The following is a 13,737-nucleotide window of genomic DNA, read 5'->3' on the forward strand; positions in this document are numbered from 1 at the left end:
GATGATGATAGTGATGGTGATAATGATGGTGATAGTGATGGTGACAGTGATGGTGATAATGATGATGATAGTGGTGTGACAGTGATGGTGATAGTGATGATGGTAGTGATGGTGATAATGATGGTGATAATGATGGTGATGATGGTGACAATGATGATGATAGTGGTGTGACAGTCATGGTGATAGTGATGATGATAGTGATGGTGATAATGATGGTGATAATGATGGTGATAGTGATGGTGACAGTGATGGTGATAATGGTGATGATAGTGATGGTGATAATGATGGTGATAGTGATGGTGACATTGATAGTGATAATGATTATGATAGTGATCGTGATGGTGATGATGGTGATAATGATGATGATAGTGATGTGACAGTGATGGTGATAATGGTGATGATAGTGATGGTGATAATGATGGTGATAGTGATGGTGACATTGATAGTGATGATGATTATGATAGTGATGGTGATGGTGATGATGGTGATGATGATGATAGTGATGTGACAGTGATGGTGATAGTGATGATGATAATGATGGTGATGATTATGATAATGATGGTGATGATTATGATAATGATGGTAATGATGATGATGATTATGCGGTGATAGTGATGGTGATAGTGATGATGATAATGATGATGATAATGATGTTGATAGTGATGGTGATATTGATGGTGATAATGATTAAAATAATGATGGTGATAATGATAGTGAAAATGATGCTGATAATTATGATGATTGTGATAGTGATAATGATCATGATATTGATGGTGACAGTGATGGTGATAGTGATGATTACAATGATGGTGATGATGATGATGATTATGATAGTGATAGTGAGGATGAAAGTGATGGTGATTATGATAATGATGATAATTATATTGATAGTGATGGTGATAGTGGTGGTGATAGTGATGATTATGATAATGATGGTGATAATGATAGTGATAGTTATATGATAATTATGATGAACGTGATATGCTAATGATGATGATATAGATGTGACATTGATGGTGATAGTGATGGTGATAATGATGGTGATAGTGATGGTGATGATGATGGTGATAGTGATGGTGATTATGATCATGATGATTATGATGGTGATAGTGATGGGGATAATGATGATGATAATGATGTTGATGATGATGATTATGATGGTGATAGTGATGGTGATAACGATGATGATAATGATGTTGATAATGATGGTCACAGTGATAGTGATACTGATGATGATACTGATGGTGAAAATGATGGTGATACTGATGGTGATAGTGATGATGATAATGATGTTGATGATGATGATTATGATGGTGATAGTGATGGGGATAATGATGATGATAATGATGTTGATGATGATGATTATGATGGTGATAGTGATGGTGATAACGATGTTGATAATGATGGTCACAGTGATAGTGATAATGATGATGATACTGATGGTGAAAATGATGGTGATACTGATGATGATAGTGATGGTGATTATGATGATGATAGTGATGGTGATAATGATGGTGATAGTGATGTGATAACGATGTTGATAATGATGGTCACAGTGATAGTGATAATGATGATGATACTGATGGTGAAAATGATGGTGATACTGATGATGATAGTGATGGTGATTATGATGATGATCGTGATAGTGATAATGATCGTGATAGTGATATTGATGGTGATAATGATGGTGATAGTGATGATGACAATGATGGTGATGATGATGATTATGATGGTGATAGTGATGGGGATAATGATGATGATAATGATGTTGATGATGATGATTATGATGGTGATAGTGATAGTGATAATGATGATGATAGTGATGGTGATAATGATGGTGATAGTGATGTGATAACGATGTTGATAATGATGGTCACAGTGATAGTGATAATGATGATGATACTGATGGTGAAAATGATGATGATACTGATGGTGAAAATGATGGTGATACTGATGATGGTAGTGATGGTGATAATGATGGTGATAATGATGGTGATGATGGTGACAATGATGATGATAGTGGTGTGACAGTCATGGTGATAGTGATGATGATAGTGATGGTGATAATGATGGTGATAATGATGGTGATAGTGATGGTGACAGTGATGGTGATAATGGTGATGATAGTGATGGTGATAATGATGGTGATAGTGATGGTGACATTGATAGTGATAATGATTATGATAGTGATCGTGATGGTGATGATGGTGATAATGATGATGATAGTGATGTGACAGTGATGGTGATAATGGTGATGATAGTGATGGTGATAATGATGGTGATAGTGATGGTGACATTGATAGTGATGATGATTATGATAGTGATGGTGATGGTGATGATGGTGATGATGATGATAGTGATGTGACAGTGATGGTGATAGTGATGATGATAATGATGGTGATGATTATGATAATGATGGTGATGATTATGATAATGATGGTAATGATGATGATGATTATGCGGTGATAGTGATGGTGATAGTGATGATGATAATGATGATGATAATGATGTTGATAGTGATGGTGATATTGATGGTGATAATGATTAAAATAATGATGGTGATAATGATAGTGAAAATGATGCTGATAATTATGATGATCGTGATAGTGATAATGATCGTGATATTGATGGTGACAGTGATGGTGATAGTGATGATGACAATGATGGTGATGATGATGATTATGATGGTGATAGTGATGGGGATAATGATGATGATAATGATGTTGATGATGATGATTATGATGGTGATAGTGATGGTGATAACGATGATGATAATGATGTTGATAATGATGGTCACAGTGATAGTGATACTGATGATGATACTGATGGTGAAAATGATGGTGATACTGATGGTGATAGTGATGATGATAATGATGTTGATGATGATGATTATGATGGTGATAGTGATGGGGATAATGATGATGATAATGATGTTGATGATGATGATTATGATGGTGATAGTGATGGTGATAACGATGTTGATAATGATGGTCACAGTGATAGTGATAATGATGATGATACTGATGGTGAAAATGATGGTGATACTGATGATGATAGTTATGGTGATATTGATGATGATAGTGATGATGAAAGTGATGGTGATAAGGATGATTATAGTTATGGTGATAATTTTGATGACAGTGCTGATGATAATAGTGATAATAATAGGGATAATAATAGGGATAATGATGGTGATAATTATGTTTATAATGATGGTGTAATTGATGGTGACGGTGATAATGATGATGATAGTGATTGTGATAGTGATGTGATAATGATTATGATAGATATAATGATCATGTGAAGACAATGGTGGTGATAATGATGTCATAGTGATTTTGATAATGATGTGATAATGATGATGATAGTGATGGTGATAATGATGGTGATAATTATGTGATAGTGATGTGATAAGGATGAAGATGGTGATGTGTATAATGATTATGATAGTGATGGTGATAATGATGGTGATAATTATGTGATAGTGATGTGATAATGATGATGATAGTGATGTGTATAATGATTATGATAGTGATGGTGATAATGATGTGATGTGGTAATACTGATGATAGTGATGTGATAATGATGATGATTGTTATGGCGATAATGATGGTGATAAAGATAGTTATAATGATGTAATAATGATGTGATAAAGATAGTTATAATGATGTAATAATGATGTGATAAAGATAGTTATAATGATGTAATAATGATGTGATAAAGATAGTTATAATGATGTAATAATGATGTGATAAAGATAGTTATAATGATGATGATAATGGTAGTGTTTTTGATGGTGATAATCATGGTGATAGTGATAGTGATTATGATGTGATAATGATGATATAATGATGATGATAACGATAGTGATAATGATGATGATAGTGATGATACTGATGATATCAATGATAATTTTTCTTCACTCAGTGTTTTATACATAGTGTATTTTTCAATAGTCCCTTTCTCTTCTCACCCCTTCCTCCCTTCTCTCTGTCACTCCTTCATTGTTTTAAATGTCTGCTCTCTCAGACTCTCTCAGGGTCGCCGTTAGTGAGGGGTGAAATTGAGTTGTTTCAGTCTGGAGACTAAAGAACAACAGAGAGAGAGAAAGATGGTCTGTCTGTCATTGTTATACTAATGTGTTTCTACCTCTATGTCTCTCTTCCCCTCTCTCTCTCTGATTGGTTAAACTGTTTTCTAAAACACAATTCCCCCCTCTTTAGTGTCACCATGGAAACAAACCATGTTTTGTTACCGTGGTGATGCAGGAAGTAAAAAGCTCCCCTTATCATCTCAAACAGACGGAGGAGTCTGCTGCTAAGGGATGTGTGTCTGATTGTAGTTTCAGCTGGGCTGTAGTTGGTATTTAGATGTTGTTTTCAACATTCCACTATGTTGTTGTTTGTTGTTGTTTTCAGCATTTTAACTCTGTTGTTGTTTGTTGTTGTTTTCAGCATTTTAACTCTGTTGTTGTTTGTTGTTGTTTTCAGCATTTTAACTCTGTTGTTGTTTGTTGTTGTTTTCAGCATTTTAACTCTGTTGTTGTTTGTTGTTGTTTTCAGCATTTTCACTCTGTTGTTGTTTGTTGTTGTTTTCAGCATTTTCACTCTGTTGTTGTTGTTTTCAGCATTTTCACTCTGTTGTTGTTTGTTGTTTTCAGCATTTTCACTCTGTTGTTGTTTGTTGTTGTTTTCAGCATTTTCACTCTGTTGTTGTTTGTTGTTGTTTTCAGCATTTTCACTCTGTTGTTGGTTGTTGTTGTTTTCAGCATTTTCACTCTGTTGTTGTTTGTTGTTGTTTTCAGCATTTTCACTCTGTTGTTGGTTGTTTTCAGCATTTTAACGCTGTTGTTGGTTGTTTTCAGCATTTTCACTCTGTTGTTGTTGTTGTTAGTTGTTTTCAGCATTTTCACTCTGTTGTTGTTTATTGTTGTTTTCAGCATTTTAACTCTGTTGTTGGTTGTTGTTGTTTTCAGCATTTTCACTCTGTTGTTGGTTGTTTTCAGCATTTTCACTCTGTTGTTGTTTATTGTTGTTTTCAGCATTTTAACTCTGTTGTTGGTTGTTGTTGTTTTCAGCATTTTCACTCTGTTGTTGGTTGTTTTCAGCATTTTAACTCTGTTGTTGTTTGTTGTTGTTTTCAGCATTTTAACTCTGTTGTTGTTTGTTGTTGTTTTCAGCATTTTCACTCTGTTGTTGTTTGTTGTTGTTTTCAGCATTTTCACTCTGTTGTTGGTTGTTTTCAGCATTTTAACTCTGTTGTTGTTGTTTTCAGCATTTTAACTCTGTCGTTGGTTGTTGTTGTTGCTGTTGTTTTCAACATTTTCACTCTGTCGTTGGTTGTTGTTGTTTTCACAGTTTAACTCTGTTGTTGTTGTTGTGGTTGTTGTTGTCATTATCACATTTCTCCTCTGTGGGTAAATCTGTCTAAAAACAACACCTCTGTCGCTCTCCTGTAGGTTAGGCAGGGTCAGACCACACTACCATGGTTTGGTCCCAGATTTAGGCTGGAGAGTAACAGTAAAGACTAAAATCTGAGGACTTTTTATGGACTAAAACTAGACTCAAATGTTTTTGAGTTTTCGTCGAATAAAACTAGACTAAAACTAAAAAGGGTAGAAATGACTAAAATCTTTGAACTGGATTAAGTTTAGACCAAAAATGATGAGGGTCTGGCTTCTGCAGAAAACACCCAGACCTAGGTCAGTTCTAGAGCAGGTGTTTCAGCTGAGTGTTGTTGGAGGTCTTCAGTCATTGAGAGAGGGATGGGGGATTGATTCTGATGACGGACCACATAAGGCCAAGCACAAACAAAATTAATGTTCAGAATGTTGTGAAATTTTCCTTTTCCAAATTCAGCACAAATTTACTCAAATTTAAAGGAAATAACCAAAAAAATTTCAACATATACATACATGCATCCAATAGAAAACACCACAACAGGTGTTCAAACATTCCTCAGATGTTTCAGAGAAATGTTTCGTACAGTTTACACATTCCAATACAATTTCAGGAATTTCCCCATGAAAATTACAAACAAATCCTCCCTCAAATTTCTGATCAAATTCCCAAAATTCCCATTAAAGACTCCTGGAATTTTCATCACTAATTCTCCCACTCCAGACAAATGATTCAAACTTGAATATTGTGGAAATCTGTCTCTAAATTCAGCAGCAGAAATGATCCTGATGTCATAAAACGATGGCGTTTCAGGATGAAGATGTCCACGCTGTTGTTGTTGATGGTAGTCATTAGGGTCACATTTTCAACACTGCTGTTTTATAATTTATCACCAGGAAGCAATTACCATATAAGGCTGTTAGAAGGAAGCTACTGAGAACAGAAGCTAATCTGATGACTTCCTGTCCTTAGAGTGAGCCTGAAAAATTGTCAGACTGTTGATAAAAACGATCAATATGAGTCTGTTCTTCATTAATTATTGATTGTTAACCGTCTGATCATTCTCATTAATCAATCATTTATATCCTCTAAAAACATGAAATCATTGATCAAAGTAAACTAAACGAGTGAAATGAGAACACTCTGATCCTCATCAGAGAAACTCTGATTGTTTTTTGTTCTCTGTCTCCAGCCTTAACGAGCTCCATGCTTCGTTAAGCTTCAGACTCTCGTTAACCAATCAGCCGAGAGCGTCAGGGTGAGAACTTTAAAACTTTCTCTGTTTGGAACAAAAAACATGTTAACGAGAAATTAGACCCTGCAGATCTGTTTTCATCAAAGCAGAAGGAACGAGTCACTGAGGCGAGATAATCATCCTCTGAGGAGGCTGTCCTTTCAAAATAAAAGTCTTTATTCAAATCTGAGACTGAAGGAATGTGGAAAATATCAGGAGAATGATCCCGCAGTTCATCCTGTTGATTTTCACTTTAAGTAACTCCTGATAATAGAGATCCATAGTCTCTGGTTTATATGCACATTAAAGAAAGATCATATTTCACCTTGAAAATTCCTTAGTACTCAGACTAAACCTTCAGTGACTTTAAGTTTAACTTTTACTTGAGTAGATCAATACAGTAGTACTGCTACTTCTACTTTAGTACATTTTAACCAGATGAACATATTCCACCTCAGCAAACAACATACTTATTACCGCAAACTGGATATTACATACCACATAGTAGATACTAAATACTACAAACTACATACTGCAAACTTCACAGTACACAGTGCACACTGCATAGTACACACTTCATTCAACACAGCACACACTGCATAGTACACACTTCATTCAACACAGCACACACTGCATAGTACACACTTCATTCAACACAGCACACACTGCATAGTACATACTTAAAAGTACACAGTACACACTAGGGGTGCACTGATTGCAATTTTCTGGCCGATCATCGATCTTTACAAAGCCTGACCTGCTGATTCTGATTTTTTGTTTTTTTTATAACTGACAGCATACACCTTCAATGTTCCAAACTTATTTTATTGAAAAACCATTGAACAATACCCATGAAACAGTACAAACTTGTTGTTTTAACTGTACATGAGGTAGTCCTCTCAAATCTAAATGAAAAGTTTAGAGCAATGCTGTCCAAACTACTAAATTATATCAGTTCCTTTAGTCTTATATTTTTGACATTTTAGTAGGCAGAGGTAAATGAAACCGATCTTATCCACCAATCTTATCTAAGTATCGACCAATCACCAATCCCGCAAAATTGAAGCAATCGGCACCGAGTCCGATTTTGGCCTATCCATCGGTGCACCCCTAGCACGCACTGCGTAGTACATAGTTCATTCAACACAGTACACACTGCATAGTACATACTTAAAACTACACAGTAAACACTGCATAGTACATACTTAAAAGTACAATGTACACGTTGCATACTACATATTTGAGATGAAACAGTACACACTGCATAGTACATACTTGAAACTACACAGTACACACTGCATAGTACATACTTAATTCAACACAGTACACACTGCATAGTACATACTTGAAACTACACAGTACACACTGCACAGTACATACTTAATTCAACACAGTACACACTGCATAGTACATACTTGAAACTACACAGTACACACTGCATAGTACATACTTGAAACTACACAGTACACACTGCATAGTACATACTTGAAACTACACAGTAAACACTGCATAGTACATACTTAAAAGTACAATGTACACGTTGCATACTACATATTTGAGATGAAACAGTACACACTGCATAGTACATACTTAAAACTACACAGTACACACTGCATAGTACATACCTAAAACTACACAGTACACACTGCATAGTACATACTTAAAACTACACAGTACACACTGCATAGTTCATACTTAAAAGTAAACATTACACACTGCATAGTACATACTTAAACTACACAGTACACACAACATAGTACATACTTCAAACTAAACAGTAAACACTGTATAGTACATACTTAAAACTACACAGTACACACTGCATAGTACATACTTAATTCAACACAGTACACACTGCATAGTACATACTTCAAACTACACAGTACAAACTGCACAGTACATACTTAATTCAACACAGTACACACTGCATAGTACATACTTGAAACTACACAGTACACACTGCATAGTACATACTTAAAACTACACAGTAAACACTGCATAGTACATACTTAAAAGTACAATGTACACGTTGCATACTACATATTTGAGATGAAACAGTACACACTGCATAGTACATACTTAAAACTACACAGTACACACTGCATAGTACATACTTGAAACTACACAGTACACACTGCACAGTACATACTTAATTCAACACAGAACACACTGCATAGTACATACTTCAAACTACACAGTACACACTGCACAGTACATACTTAATTCAACACAGTACACACTGCATAGTACATACTTCAAACTACACAGTACACACTGCACAGTACATACTTAATTCAACACAGTACACACTGCATAGTACATACTTGAAACTACACAGTACACACTGCATAGTACATACTTAAAAGTACAATGTACACGTTGCATACTACATATTTGAGATGAAACAGTACACACTGCATAGTACATACTTGAAACTACACAGTACACACTGCATAGTACATACCTAAAACTACACAGTACACACTGCATAGTACATACTTAAAACTACACAGTACACACTGCATAGTTCATACTTAAAAGTAAACATTACACACTGCATAGTACATACTTAAACTACACAGTACACACAACATAGTACATACTTAAAACTAAACAGTACACACTGTATAGTACATACTTAAAACTACACAGTACACACTGCATAGTTCATACTTAAAAGTAAACATTACACACTGCATAGTACATACTTAAACTACACAGTACACACAACATAGTACATACTTAAAACTATATAGTACACACTGCATAGTACATACCTAAAATTACACAGTACTCACTGCATAGTACATACTTGAAACTACACAGTACACACTGTATAGTACACTTGAAAGGAAACAGTACACACTGCACAGTACATACCTAAAACTACACAGTCCTCACTGCATAATACATACTTAAAACTACACAGTACACACTGCATAGTTCATACCTAAAACAACACAGTACACACTGCATACTACATACTTAAAACTACACAGTACACATTGCATTGTACATACTTGAAACGAAACAGTACACACTGCATAGTACATACTTAAACCTAAACAGTACACACTGCATAGTATATACTTAAAACTACACAGTACACACTACATAGTACATACCTAAAACTAAACAGTACACACTGCATAGTACATATTTAAAACTAAACAGTACACACTACATCGTACATACTTAAAACTAAACAGTACACACTGCATAGTACATACTTGAAACGAAACAGTACACACCACATAGTACATACTTAAAAGTAAACAGTAAGCAATGCATTGTACATACTTAAACTAAACAGTACACACTACATAGTACATACTTAAACTACACTGTCATCTAACTTTCTTCTCACCTCAGGGATCCAATCAGCACTTTACTCCTTTTTTACAGGGCAGACAGGAGTAATTGGTCAATGTCAACAAACTCCTGTCCAATCAGATCACTCTATGTATTCTACCTTTACCAGTGGACAGTAAAGTGTTAGAGAGTGATGAACACCGACTGGTTGTCATGGTGAACAGTAATTATCTCTGCTTACAGTTTCCAACACACTGATGGGAGGGGTTCTTTTCATACTCTCGGCAAATCAGGATGCGGTTAAAATGTGGTGGGTGGGGCTTTGCTTTGTTTTGTCAGACAGAGAGAGAAAGTTGCAGAATCCCCATGGCAACCCATGGTAACCATAGTAACCCCACATCATCCTGCTCTGTGGAGAATAGAAAGCTGATGGTGAACCCGGTGGGTTAGTGTGGTCTCAGAGGAGGAAGTGACATCATCAGTGCAGTGTTATCAGCAGCCAACAGAGAGGAATGACAGCACCTGTAAACAAACAAACAGACAAATAAAAAAAAAAACAGAGCTATCTCTGACTACAGCTGCACTGAGTCTGAGAGAGAGACAGTGAGAAAGAGACGCTGATGCCACCTGGTGGATTATCACAACACTACAACACAACAGAAAAGATTAAAATAAAAACCATTAGATAATCAATAACCAATTATATCAACAATCATAATGAATAGAACAAGACACACAGAGTCTGTAATGTGGTCCGTAGAGTCTGTGATGTGGCACTCAGAGTCTGTGATGTGGCCCTCAGAGTGTGTGATGTGGCCCTCAGAGTGTGTGATGTGGCCCTCAGAGTCTGTGATGTGGCCCTCAGAGTCTGTGATGTGGCCCTCAGAGTGTGTGATGTGGCCCTCAGAGTGTGTGATGTGGCCCTCAGAGTCTGTGATGTGGCCCTCAGAGTGTGTGATGTGGCACTCAGAGTGTGTGATGTGGCCTTCAGAGTGTGTGATGTGGCCCTCAGAGTGTGTGATGTGTCCCTCAGAGTCTCTGATGTGGCCCTCAGAGTCTGTGATGTGGCACTCAGAGTCTGTGATGTGTCCCTCAGAGTGTGTGATGTGTCCCTCAGAGTCTGTGATGTGTCCCTCAGAGTCTCTGATGTGGCCCTCAGAGTGTGTGATGTGGCCTTCAGAGTGTGTGATGTGTCCCTCAGAGTGTGTGATGTGTCCCTCAGAGTCTCTGATGTGGCCCTCAGAGTGTGTGATGTGGCCTTCAGAGTGTGTGATGTGTCCCTCAGGGTGTGTGATGTGGCCCTCAGAGTGTGTGATGTGGCCCTCAGAGTGTGTGATGTGGCCTTCAGAGTGTGTGATGTGTCCCTCAGGGTGTGTGATGTGTCCCTCAGAGTGTGTGATGTGTCCCTCAGAGTCTGTGATGTGTCCCTCAGAGTGTGTGATGTGGCAATCAGAGTGTGTGATGTGTCCCTCAGAGTGTGTGATGTGTCCCTCAGAGTCTGTGATGTGTCCCTCAGAGTGTGTGATGTGTCCCTCAGAGTCTGTGATGTGGCCCTCAGAGTGTGTGATGTGGCCCTCAGAGTGTGTGATGTGTCCCTCAGAGTGTGTGATGTGGCCCTCAGAGTGTGTGATGTGGCCCTCAGAGTCTGTGATGTGGCCCTCAGAGTCTGTGATGTGTCCCTCAGAGTCTGTGATGTGTCCCTCAGAGTGTGTGATGTGGCCCTCAGAGTGTGTGATGTGGCCCTCAGAGTCTGTGATGTGTCCCTCAGAGTCTGTGATGTGGCCCTCAGAGTGTGTGATGTGGCTCTCAGAGTGTGTGATGTGGCCCTCAGAGTCTGTGATGTGGCCCTCAGAGTGTGTGATGTGGCCCTCAGAGTCTGTGATGTGTCCCTCAGAGTGTGTGATGTGGCCCTCAGAGTGTGTGATGTGGCCCTCAGAGTCTGTGATGTGTCCCTCAGAGTCTGTGATGTGGCCCTCAGAGTGTGTGATGTGGCCCTCAGAGTGTGTGATGTGGCCCTCAGAGTCTGTGATGTGGCCCTCAGAGTGTGTGATGTGGCCCTCAGAGTGTGTGATGTGGCCCTCAGAGTCTGTGATGTGGCCCTCAGAGTGTGTGATGTGTCCCTCAGAGTCTGTGATGTGGCCCTCAGAGTCTGAGGCGATGAGGTTACAGCAGAAGTATTTGTCTGTGTTAGTTTACCCCCAGTTCGTAGTGTGGTCCATGCTGCCTAAATGGCGACATCTGGTGGACAGAAATTTAACTACAGCTTGATCTCCAGCAGGATGAATTTTTGAAGACAGGTGAGTCTGCAGCATAATTATTTATCCCAGCTAGAGTGGTGCTGGAAATGTCAGTTAGTCGTGTAGTTTAGTTGATGTCACAGTAACCATGGCTTTGGATGGAAATGATCCTGAATGAATGGAATGGATCCTGAAACTTGACTAAAGGGAAAAGTGTGATAAGAAAAGGAGACCAACTGACAGAGATGAGCTCAGCCTTTAGAGGATTGCCAAACAAAGCAGACTCAAGAAAACAGGACTAACACAACACGATGCAGACTTAGTCACCAGACACAGGGAGACAAGTGAGGGCGAACCAGACAGGTGAGGAAAAAGAGACAGGTGGAACAGGTGAAGGCAATCAAAGTGGAGGGAAACTAAGGCAGGAAGAAAACCAGAAACCACAAACAAGGGAGAAAATGTACAAAATGAAACAGGAAACAATGAAAACTTCATAAGACAACATTTTCCAGGAAACACAGAGACACGGGGACTGAAAGATGACAGAGATGACGACCACATGAAGCTCTGAAAACCAAACATGAGGAAGACTACAAACACAGGAGGATAAAGGACAGTAACACTCCACTGCTGTTAGTGTGAGAAAATGATGCTTTCTATGAACCATGTCACACACAGCTCTAGTTCTGTTTGGGCAGGCATCCAGAAACAGTGTTTGGACAAATGTACTTGTACGGGACTGAAGGGGTCACATGGTGCCTCCATGGATCAGAGGTCAAAAGTATAACTTCATGTCAGTGTGTACATTCTTTGTCTGCTTCTGTCACTGACCCGGCTCAGCTGTCAGTAAACTCAGAGATCTCTGAATCTTCCTCTCGTGCTAACACAACATTCTTTTCACATAAAAACTGCTAAAAAACACACAAAGCACACAAAACACACGGAGGGAAACAATGAAGCATTATAATAAGACAAATCAGTCCCTGAAACAATCCATCAAAACCACGCCCACTGTGATGTCATCAGTTCCATTAGACCCTGATCAGCTGACTGATGTCACAGTGTTAATCCTGATATGTAATCTGTTACATAACAATAATCTGGAGATGGAAACTCTGGGTCATGTGACTTTAACAAACACAGCCTTAGAGACACCGCCGTCCCCTCCATCTTTTCCGTCCTCGCCGTGCTCGCCGTCCTTGCTGTCCTCGCCGTCCTTGCCTTCTGGAGCCTGGGCCGTGGAGGTGGCGGTCAGAGTGCAGACAGAGCAGAGAGGGAATCGTCCAGCTTCAGGAGACCTGCCAGCTGATTGGATGAGCCTCATCATGTGACACTTCAAATCCACACAGCTGGTGCCATCTGTTGCTCACTGCCATCCTGGTCCTGTTACTCTCAGTGAGGTTCTACCATCAATTCAAACCATCAGCTTCATTTTTAAAGCTTTAACTAGTCCAATGATGGGGTCCATTCAGTCTGGAGGTTCTTATCCTGGTCCAGTTCTACCGTAGGGTATGGTTTAGGGACTGAGAGGAGGACCAGGAACCTGGATGTACAC

The sequence above is a fragment of the Cheilinus undulatus genome, linkage group 20 (genome assembly GCF_018320785.1).
Source record: "Cheilinus undulatus linkage group 20, ASM1832078v1, whole genome shotgun sequence".
NCBI lineage: Eukaryota > Metazoa > Chordata > Actinopteri > Labriformes > Labridae > Cheilinus > Cheilinus undulatus.